An 11,276-nucleotide genomic window follows, 5' to 3' on the forward strand; every position below is an offset into this window, starting at 1 on the left:
TGCTGTTCCCTTTAGTCCACAAATGCTGCTTCATTAAAGCCCAGGGGTGGCACTTTATGCATTCTCAAACTTTTAGGCAACATCCCTAATTTCCAAAAGTGGGATTAAATCTGTACATATTTAAATGGTTAATTTTCTTACTCAGACTCCTAAATCCCTCCCCAAATATATCCGTTTCACATAAAAGTGTGTGCGCTTCTCCTTCCGCCTAACTGGCACGTCGTCCTTACGGGCGCCCCTCCATGTAACTCCACGCTGCCCTCCAGTGGCAAAAGAAATAAGATACATTTACTGTACTATACTCGTCTGGCAGCTGCTCCCGTATAAGGTGGGTAACTCTGTATTAGGGGTCTTGGTAGACTATATTTTATACTTATGTCGGATAGATGAGGAATTAATATTCCTAACGGGTTATTATGAGAGGCCTTAGATCTTATCCTATATGCACGCAGCCCTCGCCTCTCTGACCTTGAACACATACTTCAATCTGATTTTTTGAGACTTGAAACTGGATTTCTTAAAACAAACTGATTTTAAACACTGACAAGACTGTAACAATGGTATTTGGGACCAGAGCTAAATTGCTAAAGCTGCCAATGACAGAGCTTCAGATAAAAACCAGCTCTAAAACCATCCTAGCCCCTGTTACTTGTTTGAAATATCTGGGCATTCAACTCCCATTTAACATTTGGGTTGCACATTGATACCCTGACATCCAAATCCTATGCCAAACTAGGTGTACTTTAAAGGAACAAATCCTCCCTAAGGCCCTCATACAGTAAGCAGCGATAAGCCACTTATCACCAGCATATCGCCAAAAAAGCCACACTGATACACACACACACAGATACAGACACACTGATACACACACCCACCTACTGATACACCCACACACACACCCACTGATACACACACACACACAACTAATCCACCCACCCACTAATACACACACACACACACACACACACACACACACACACACACACACACACACACACACACACACACACACACACACACACACACACACACACACACACACAGAAACACACACACACACTGAAACACACACACACACACTGACACACACACACACACACTGAAACACACACTGACACACACACACACACTGACACACACACACAGATACACACTGATACACATACACACACGCACACACACACACACACACACACTGATACACATACACACACACACACACACACTGATACACATACACACACACACACACACACACACACAGATACACACACACACACACACAGACACACTGATACACACACACACCCACTGATACACACACACACACACACACACACACACACACACACACACACACACTAATACACACACACACACACGCACACACACGCACACACACTGATTCACACACACACACACACACCCACTGATTCACACACACACACACACACACACCCACACACCCACACACCCACACACACTGATACACACCCACACACACTGAAACACATACACACACTGAAACACACACACTCACTGATACACACACACACACACTGATACACACACACACACACACACACTGATACACACACTGATACACACACACACACACACACACAGAGATACACCCCGCCTCCCCCTGCACCGCCTGCGACCGCGCAGCAACCACTGCCTGCCCCCGAGCCCATCTCCCACACCAAGGGGACGGGGGGAAGTGAGCGCCGGGGGGCAAAGCTGTGAGCGACGGGGGACAAAGCTGTGAGCGCCGGGGGGGCAAAGTTGGGAGCGCCAGGAGGGGCAAAGCTGCGAGCGCTGGGGGGACAAAGCTGTGAGCGCCGGGGGGGCAAAGGTGGGAGCGCCGGGGGGGCAAATCTGTGAGCGCCGGGGGGGGCAAAGGTGGGAGCGCCGGGGGGCAAAGGTGGGAGTGCCGATGGGGCAAAGGTGGGAGCGCCGGGGGGAAAAGGTGGGAGCGCCGGGGGGCAATACCGGGACCAGGGACAAAAACCGGGACATAAACGGGACGGAGCTAAAATCGGGCCAGGGCAGAAAAAAACGGGACTGTCCCGGCAAAACCGGGACGAATGGTCACCCTACTTACAGACTATTCACTTGAGTGGACCATAAAGTGTCTTATAGAGGGAACTCTAAGGTGTCTTAAGATGCATTAAGATATATTATGTATGTAAATATTTATTTATATAGCGCTTTATAAGAGAGGCAATACAGTACAGAGAATTATAGTACAATAAGTGCAACAAACAAAATCAGTCAATAGGAAAGGAAATCCCTGGCCTGGAGAGCTTACAGTCTTAATGCTAGATCCATGGAACTCTGTTGTGTTTACGCTAATAACGGGACATTCCTGAAATTGGTACCTGACCCTGTGTGGTAGGCAGAGACACAGGGGCAGTGCCTGCCAATATCATAAAGAGCAGTGCACTTCCTATTTAGTAGAAGTGTGTGTCAGAGTTAAGAGTTCAGTCCAGAGTTAGAGTCTGCTGAGTCTGCCACCTGGCTGGCCCAGGGTGACAGAGAGAGCCTATATCAATTGGCCGTTGGAGAAGGGGAGCCATCAGCCTCTGAGTAGAGCTGATGCAACCTTAGTTAGGGAGGTGGACCAATTCCTCTCACCCTGTTTAGGGGGCGAGGGAAGAGCTAGCCCCACCCTGGGTGCCCTTGACCTGGGGTGGTGGCAGGGACACAGAGACCATCCTGAGGGAGAGCAGTCCTGTGTGGAGGAAGACACCCTGTACCTGATTGACAGTCTTGTTGCTGCTATTCTGCTGCTGTGAATAAAGAGCTGCGGCTGCTTTTAAAGATATACAGTGTGAGACTGGAATCTCTCATCCCCGAGGGGGGGGGACTCTCTGGAAGGATTCCACCCGTATTCCTGGGGCTCAGAGATGTAGGCGCTGCACCATTACATACATAGTTACATAGTTACATAGTAGATGAGGTTGAAAAAAGACGTACGTCCATCAAGTTCAACCTATGCTAAATTCAGACAACAGATACTTTATTCTATATCTATACTTACTTATTGATCCAGAGGAAGGCAAACAAATAACCCCATTAAGGGGAAAAATTAATTCCTTCCTGACTCCAAGAATTGGCAATCGGATTAATCCCTGGATCAACATCCTTCCCATATATACTTATTTGGTATATCCCTGTATACCTGTCCCATCTAAAAAGATGTCCAACCTTTTTTTGAACAAATCTATTGTATCTGCCATCACAGTCTCCATGGGTAATGAGTTCCACATTTTAACTGCCCTTACTGTAAAGAACCCTTTCCTTTGTTGCTGGTGAAATTTCCTTTCCTCCAACCTTAAGGGATGGCCCCGAGTCCTTTGTACTGCCCGTGGGATGAATAGTTCTTTTGAAAGCTCCTTGTATTGTCCCTGAATATATTTGTATATAGTTATCATATCCCCTCTTAGACGCCTCTTTTCTAATGTAAAATAAGTTAGAATGTCCATCCCCTTTATTAATTTGGTGGCTCTTCTCTGCACTCTCTCTAGTTCCATGATGTCTTTTCTTAGGATTGGTGCCCAAAATTGTACTCCATATTCAAGGTGTGGTCTTACTAATGCTTTGTAAAGGGGCATAATTATGTCTACTTCCCTTCCATCCATTGCCCGTTTGATGCAAGATAAGATCTTGTTTGCCTTTGCAGCTACTGCATGACATTGGGCATTATTGCTAAGCCTGCTGTCTACAAGCACCCCTAAATCCTTCTCCATCAAGGATTCCCCCAATATATCTCCATTTAATTTGTAAGTCGCCTTTTTATTCTTGCATCCCAAATGCATAACCTTACATTTATCTGTATTAAACCTCATTTGCCATTTACCTGCCCACGTTTCCAGTCTCTCCAAGTCCTTCTGAAGAGAAATTTCATCCTGCTCTGATGAGACGGAGGCATTCACCCCAGAAACCTGATCCTGTCATCCCCCATACCATCGCGGGAGACTCAGGCCCCCCTGTTGCCAGCAGGTATGCACCACACTCAGACACGTAGCCAGACCCTAGTACAGAGGAGGGGGCCCGATCTGCGATTGGCCCAGGGAAGGGGGGCTACATTGGGAATCGATGTTATTTTTCTTCATATTAATGGGTATCCTCAAAGCTAATGATATGCCAAAATGACGTCCATTAGCAAAACTACAGTTGTTACTTCACTTTTTCTGCTTGATGAATAGGGTGACCAGATTTCGAAAATGAAAAACCGGGACACCTTAAAAAATAATTTATTAAACAAATTACATCACGTGACACCCCCCGTTGCCATGACAACAAGACACTCTGATGCCCCTGCAGTGTTAGTGTGTATAGAGGTGGGGGCTTTACTTGGGCCCTTCAACTCTTACAGCCAGGGCATTATTGGCCAGGAATGCCCAGTTCGGAGGGGATTACTACTTCAAAATGTATTTGATTCGTAACAACATCAAAAAAACTCTAATACCAATAACTAACAACCACAGACAATGATAATCTAAACCATCAAATAAAATGTCTACGGCCCTTGTTCAAGCATGTTTGCGGTACTTACCAGATAAATCAGTGCCTGCAATCCACGACTGTATCCGCCTCTCCGAGCGTCTGAAAGCAATCCAGCGATCCTGGTGTGTGGCTGAAGAGGTGAGGGACTCCCTCCTCTCAAACGGAAAAGAAGAGCAAAAAATAGAGTTGGAACATACCTATCATACAGGGATGAGAGAGAGAGACAGAGAATGAGAGAGAGACAGAGAATGAGAGAGAGACAGAGAATGAGAGAGAGACAGAGAATGAGAGAGAGACACACAGAGAGAGAGACAGAGAATGAGAGAGAGACAGAGAGAGGGACATAGGGAGAGAGAGACACAGAGAGAGAGAGACAGACACAGAGAGAGAGAGAGAGAGAGAGACAAAAGTAATGTACTGTATAACCATTATACCGTACCCCCTAGTATTCGTGTAATCATTGTCCCACACCCCCTATTACTCACGCTTTGGCAATACTGAAATGTTCTTTTGACATGCCAATCAAGCTGATTTGATTTGAGAGACACAGAGACACACACAGAGACACAGAGAGAGACAGAGATACAGAGACACACACAGAGACACACAGAGAGAAACAGAGACACACAGAGAGAGACAGAGACACACAGAGAGAGACAGAGACACACAGAGAGAGACAGAGACACAGAGAGAGACAGAGACACACAGAGAGAGAGAGAGAGAGACACGGGCCTATTTAGTAGGCGTCGATAAGGCTGCGTCTATAGTATTTCAGACGGAGGGAAGGCACACACGCTGCAATACACTTGCTGAAGCCTGAGCTTTTTTATGGCTTTGCAGGGTATGCAGCGGGTGCGATTGGGGGCGTGGAAATAAATATTTGGAGGCGTGGCAATAACGTTCCGGCGCGGACGTCACTTCCCTACCTCACATCCCGATCCACCGGCATTTTTTCAGATGCAGCATCTGAAGCACTGTGCAGACAAGAAGAAAAATGCACACAATGTGCACCAGAGATTAAAATATAGTAAATTATTTATTAATAAAACAAGAAATAACCGAGGAGGATCCAACCCCACCTCAGTACTTTCTTCTCGTTGCTATTGCCACACTATACGTCCTGACGCCGGAAGGGAAGTTGGTACGCGACCAAGACGAGACACCGGAATTACAGTGGAACCACAACATACCACAGATTGCTGGAGGACCACACTGCGAGGGGCGCAGCCTATCGAGATTCCCGGTCATCATCCAAAGTCTGGAGCTGCGGAGTGACTTCCGGATTACCACGGAGCCCGAGCCTGTCTCACACAATGCTTTTACCAAACGGATGTTTGTGAGTTTGTTATTTTTATCTTGTCCAGGAAATGAAATTGTTAAACCGAATTTACACATGGAGCGGGCGCTTTCTCTTCTTTTTTTTGTTTAGATATCTATCGAGGAGGTTGTTGTTTCCCTGAAGAGAGCTGCCAGGGCTCCAGAGGACGCCCGAATTGGATCCTTTTATGATTGAGTTATAACATAGCTATTAGAGCTAGGTTTCTGGACTTTTATTGTGTTTAGGCAGAGTGTTTATTATTATTTTATTACAGCTACTTTTTAGTAATTGCACTGTTATTAATTCTGACCAACTAATTCTCACTGCCATTATAATCTCTCTCTAGCCACAACCAAATTGCTATATCAGCTATATTATTTATTGGTTATACCAGGGGAGCACAAACTTTTGCAGCTCGCCCCCCTGCCTTCCCTCTGCTGGTGCTCACGCCCCCCCCCTTACCTTGATGCGGCGTCACGTGACCTGCAGCGGCATTTGACGAGGGTGACGTCACATGACCCCGCGGCGTAATTTAACATACTGTGCTATATGTATGCACACACAGCTGTCTCTTACACATACAAATACTGTTTTTACATCCCTATACATCAATAGGGACCACAAAGTATCCACACACACTTTTAGTTGTGCTACAAACTCTCACATTTCCACACCCACCCACACCATTTATATCCACTCCCACTCCACACACACCTTTTGTAAAGCACTGTATATACTGTGGGCTCTCCATTCATTTTCATTCACACTGATACACATACTGCACCGACACACTTTATTCGAGCAAATACCCAGTATGTACCTGGCAGATACCTGGAATGCGCCGCTCCTCACCTCTGACAAGCCCCGTTGTGTTTGCCTTCCCAGCCTGGGTTCATGCCTGGCTGACGGGCGGCTAATCTATTAAATGATAATGATTAGGATTTAATAGGCTGCAATGCTTCGCGTGTCTACCAGATGGCATAAATTCATGAATTGTAATGCAGTATATAAATATATACTGTGCAGTATTGCAGCCAGCGGGAATAAAATGCTTCAATCCCTGCTTGGAAAATACCTCAATGCACTCGGGCAGAAAACAGTCACAAACCTCAATACACCCGTGTATACCCGAATTCGTGGGACTAGCCGAGCTCGAATAAAGTGTGTCGCCAGTGTACACACTCTTTCATCACTTGCTTTCAGGAACCTTTTGACACCTCTAGGCATAAAACACATCCACACCGGGGGAAGGACCAGCACAGATAACATTCCAAGAGACACTGTTTTTAAGTATACCTTTTGCTTGCTTCATTCATTGTAACATCGCCGGAAGAAGAGATCAGTGTATTTCGAAAGCTCGCACAAATAAAAGCATATCGTTAGCCACAGGAACGGTATCATCTATTTATTTTTGGATTATTGAAGCTCGGCTAACACGGTACTGATACCTCTATATATATATATTGCGCGCGCACGAACACATATAACGTTTTATCCAACTTTTTGATTTATCATTTGTAGAGAAAATGAACAATGCCGCCAGAAGTGCTATTTTTCAAAATGTAACATCTCTACTAATTAGTGTAAAATGATACTTCATATAAAGCAGGTTATGGGACCCATTATAAAATGACCTTCATGTTTCTTATCACATCCCAGTATATGGATACTTTCTATTATCACAAGCTGCTAACATGTGACAGGGCTCAGAGTCTGAGCCCAGAATGTGACATACTGAACATTCTCATTCTAAATTTCAAAAAATATTGTGTTGATTTCTGACCTGACTGCCGTGGTTACAGCTCAACCACTCTGTTCTACTGTATGTCACCACTTTCTGCCACAACCAGCTGACGGTGGATCTGCAAGGAGTTCAACGCTCATTGGCATCACATCTGTGGCTTGGTTGACGTATCATTTCTCCAGCTTTTTATTGTATTGTTTTTAAATAGATTATATTTATTTAGTTGAATAGATATTTATTTAGTTTAATAGATATTTATTTCGTTTAATAGATTATATTTCTAAGTTTAATAAGTTATATTTCTTAGTTTAATAAATTATATTTCTTAGTTTAATAAATTATATTTCTTAGTTTAATAAATTATATTTCTTAGTTTAATAAGTTATATTTCTTAGTTTAATAAGTTATATTTGTTAGTTTAATAAATTATATTTCTTAGTTTAATAAGTTATATTTCTTAGTTAATAGATTATATTTGTTAGCACAGTAGATTATATTTACTAGTATTTAAGTCTCCCCCTCAGTGCCCCATTAGGACCCGTGCGCATATTTCACATCTTTTCGGAGTCGCTTATTTTTTAGACCCTCGGAGCCGAAACCTAAAGGGGTCAGCTAAGAAAGTTCGGATCAAGAGGAGCCGCACAGCTTAAAGACAGAACATTTCCAAGGGAGATGGAGACAATTTGGGTAAGATCTGATTAAAGGACAACCTTTGAGGAAGGAAAGGGTGACGGGGGAGTCTAAGAGGGGAGTGAGAGAGCAAGGTGGTGTGTCAGATTGGGGCAGAGCAAGAGAACGCAAAAATGATGGGGATTTGCTGCACACCAAAAAAAAACAATAAGTAGTGATACTTTTACCGGTGCCCCTTAGTCTCAGGGAAGACCGGCATTTCGTCCAATTGATACAATATGATTGATGGGAAAGGGCACACGGATTTGAATAAAAAAAGATAATTTATTGTGCCACATACTACAATGTTTCGGCTGCTGGCCTTTCTTTGCTGGATTTAGTGGGTTTAGCCACTTTACCTGAGAAAGACCAGCAGGCCGAAATGTTGTTGTCTATGGCAGTGCAAGAGAAAACAGGTTGGGGGGGGTGGGTTCTCGCAAAGTCGCCGACCCATGGGTGAGTGTCCCCGGTGGAAACTAGTCCTGGACCCCGGGAAAGCTGTCTGTGGCCCATACAAGCGGAGTAACATGTAGAAAGGACACATGTATGTTCAGAATGAGTTAGCATGGTATTTTGAGAGGCACCATAGCAGGTCAGTGCAAGTCAGTGCAGAGCACTGCAAGGTCAGTCAATATGAGGAAGGGTCCGATGGAGGAGTTGGAGGGTCCCAGAATATCTCTTAAAGCAGGGGTGCGCAAATCGAGGGGCACAACATTTTCTTGGGAGGAGGGACTCGGCGCTTACAGAGGCCCCTCGCTCTTCCCCACAGCATTTAAATTAAATGCCGGAGATCGCGCGCAAGGCCTCTGTAAGTTCCCTTTCCTTGTCTCCGGCGGCTTCTGGCGACAGCAACGTGGCGTCACATGATGTGGCATTGCCATAGCAACGTGATATCACATGACGTCGTTACATCAGAACGTCGGAGACAAGGTGGGGAAGGTGGAGGGGGGAGCAGGGGGAAAAGGTTGTGCAACCCTGTCTTAAAGCATTGTCCTGCATACAGATCAGAGGCCAAGAATGGATATGGATATCCGATGTGAAGCCGGAAATAAGACAGAAAAGACCGTTTCGGGGGAAGAAGGTGAGTGATGAAATAGCCGTCACTGTGTAACTCTTCCAATTACCTGCAACTTCATGCAGAGAAATAGCAACGCTTGTTTTTAACGTGCTAAGCGCCTAATGGGGAATTGAACTGCTGAGAGGTTAAGGGAGTTACTAACCCAAACTCAGCGACGTTTCTGTGTCTCTGTGATAACTCCCCCAGGACATGCCTGAAAACCAGAGGTAACTCAATGAATTTTTGATAAATAGAAACATGACCTTCTGGGGTGGGGTATATAATGGGTACTGGGCCTGGTGAGGTGGGTATAACGGGTACTGGGCCTGGTGAGGTGGGTATAACGAGTACTGGGCCTGGGGAGGGGCGTATAACAGGGTACTGGGCCTTGGGAGGGTTGTATAACTGGGTACTGGGCCTGGGGAGGTGGGTATAACGGGTATTTGCCCTGTGGAGGGCGGTATAACGTGGTATTGGGGATGGGGTATAAGTGGCACAGGAGCTCTTGCGATACAGAGTATCACTGTCCCTGGTTACAAACACTTCATGTCTCCTGCAGATCAGGACATGCACGAAGGTGGTGCCCTTTGTGCCACCAGACGACGAGGCGGGCTACGAGGCGGACGACGAGGCATACGACAAAGCGGGCATCAAGTGGAACAATGAGGTGGGCTACAAGGCGGCCGATGACGCAGACGTGGTGTACGATGACCAAGGAGCATACGACAGGTGTGGCCGGATCTGCTGCTTCACCTTTTTTAGGCGGAGGAGAAGACCCCGGGAGCAGGTAGGAGAATACGAGAGGTGCGGACAGATCTGCTGCTTCACCTTTTTTAGGCGGAGAAGAAGCCAGGAGCAGGTAGCAGAGGAGCCAGGGCGTAGATACAGGGGTATTCTAGGGGCCCTGAGAAGTTGGTTTGACCGCAGGAGAGGCAGATAAGATCAGGAAGGCTGCGGGAGGGGCAGGTACTAGAGGGAGATAGGGATATTGGGCGTGAGAGGGTGAGAGAGAACAAGGAGCAGGGCCGGAGCACGGGTTTCATGCGCCCGAGGCAAAACTTAAAATTTGTGCCCCAGTTGTATAAAAAATAATAAGATAAATAAAATAATAAAATAAACAGTGGCGTACTGTAGCTATCGGGGCTGCAGGGGGTGCGACCGCATCCCAGCGCGACGCAAAATAAAAATAAAAGGGCGCCAAAATACTGGATAAAAAAAAGAATAATAATTTAAAAAAAAAGATAAATAAATAAAATAATAAGAGGAAAAAATAATAATGATTATTAATGCGCCCCTAGGAGCTCTGCGCGCTAGGCGACCGCCTAATGGCTGGCCGGCCCTGCGAGGTATGCGGGAGGAAAAGGGGTGAATGGGATAGATATGCAGGGGGATGGGGGAGCAGGTGAGTTATACACAGGGGCACAAGGGCCCCATCACCCGCATCTCTATATACTGAGTGTTCCCCTGTGTATAACAACGCTGATCTGTGCTGCTCCATCTGATCTCACTGCGCAGTGATCCAGGGTCCATCCGATCGCCATTTAATGGGGTCAGGAAGGAATTTTTTTCCCCCATTGCACAGCAGGGGTTATGTTTCGCCTTCCTCTGGATCACACCAACAAACTGCCCTTTGTGCATGAATTATCAGTGAGATCTTTATACACCCTGCATTGGTCTTCACCCCTTTGCTGCCGGAGGGGCCTGCAATGCATTGCTCTGCGTGTTACTATATCGCTCTGCAATGTGCTGCAGGCCCCTCCCAGCAAAGAGATTCATTATTTCAATAAAATACTCTCTTTAATCCAACCTATGTGTAGTGTATTTTCTATCCGTTGTATCTATTGCTAACAGCTCAGTGATTCTTCCCCAGGACGCTGCACTAGTGTCACGCTGCCAAGCCCGGGTGTGAGGGAGATTTATAGGGTCACATATACACTTCTGCCAAAACACTAGTGCAAACAGGAAGCCCCTCTGAT

The 11,276-nt window shown here is 45.9% G+C and overlaps 1 long non-coding RNA gene across 1 annotated transcript in view; it reads right to left on the bottom strand.

Moving 5' to 3' along the window:
• Positions 1 to 4,629: 4,629 nt before the first annotated feature.
• LOC142483931 (uncharacterized) overlaps positions 4,630 to 11,276 on the bottom strand; it is a 46,116-nt gene continuing 39,469 nt past the window's right edge. The window contains exons 4-5 of the long non-coding RNA XR_012797506.1: positions 5,439 to 5,486; positions 4,630 to 4,667 (exon numbers count right to left, since the gene is read on the bottom strand). This is a non-coding gene — a long non-coding RNA (uncharacterized LOC142483931). The remainder of the gene's footprint in view (positions 4,668 to 5,438; positions 5,487 to 11,276) is intronic.

The sequence above is a fragment of the Ascaphus truei genome, unplaced genomic scaffold (genome assembly GCF_040206685.1).
Source record: "Ascaphus truei isolate aAscTru1 unplaced genomic scaffold, aAscTru1.hap1 HAP1_SCAFFOLD_396, whole genome shotgun sequence".
Lineage (NCBI taxonomy): Eukaryota > Metazoa > Chordata > Amphibia > Anura > Ascaphidae > Ascaphus > Ascaphus truei.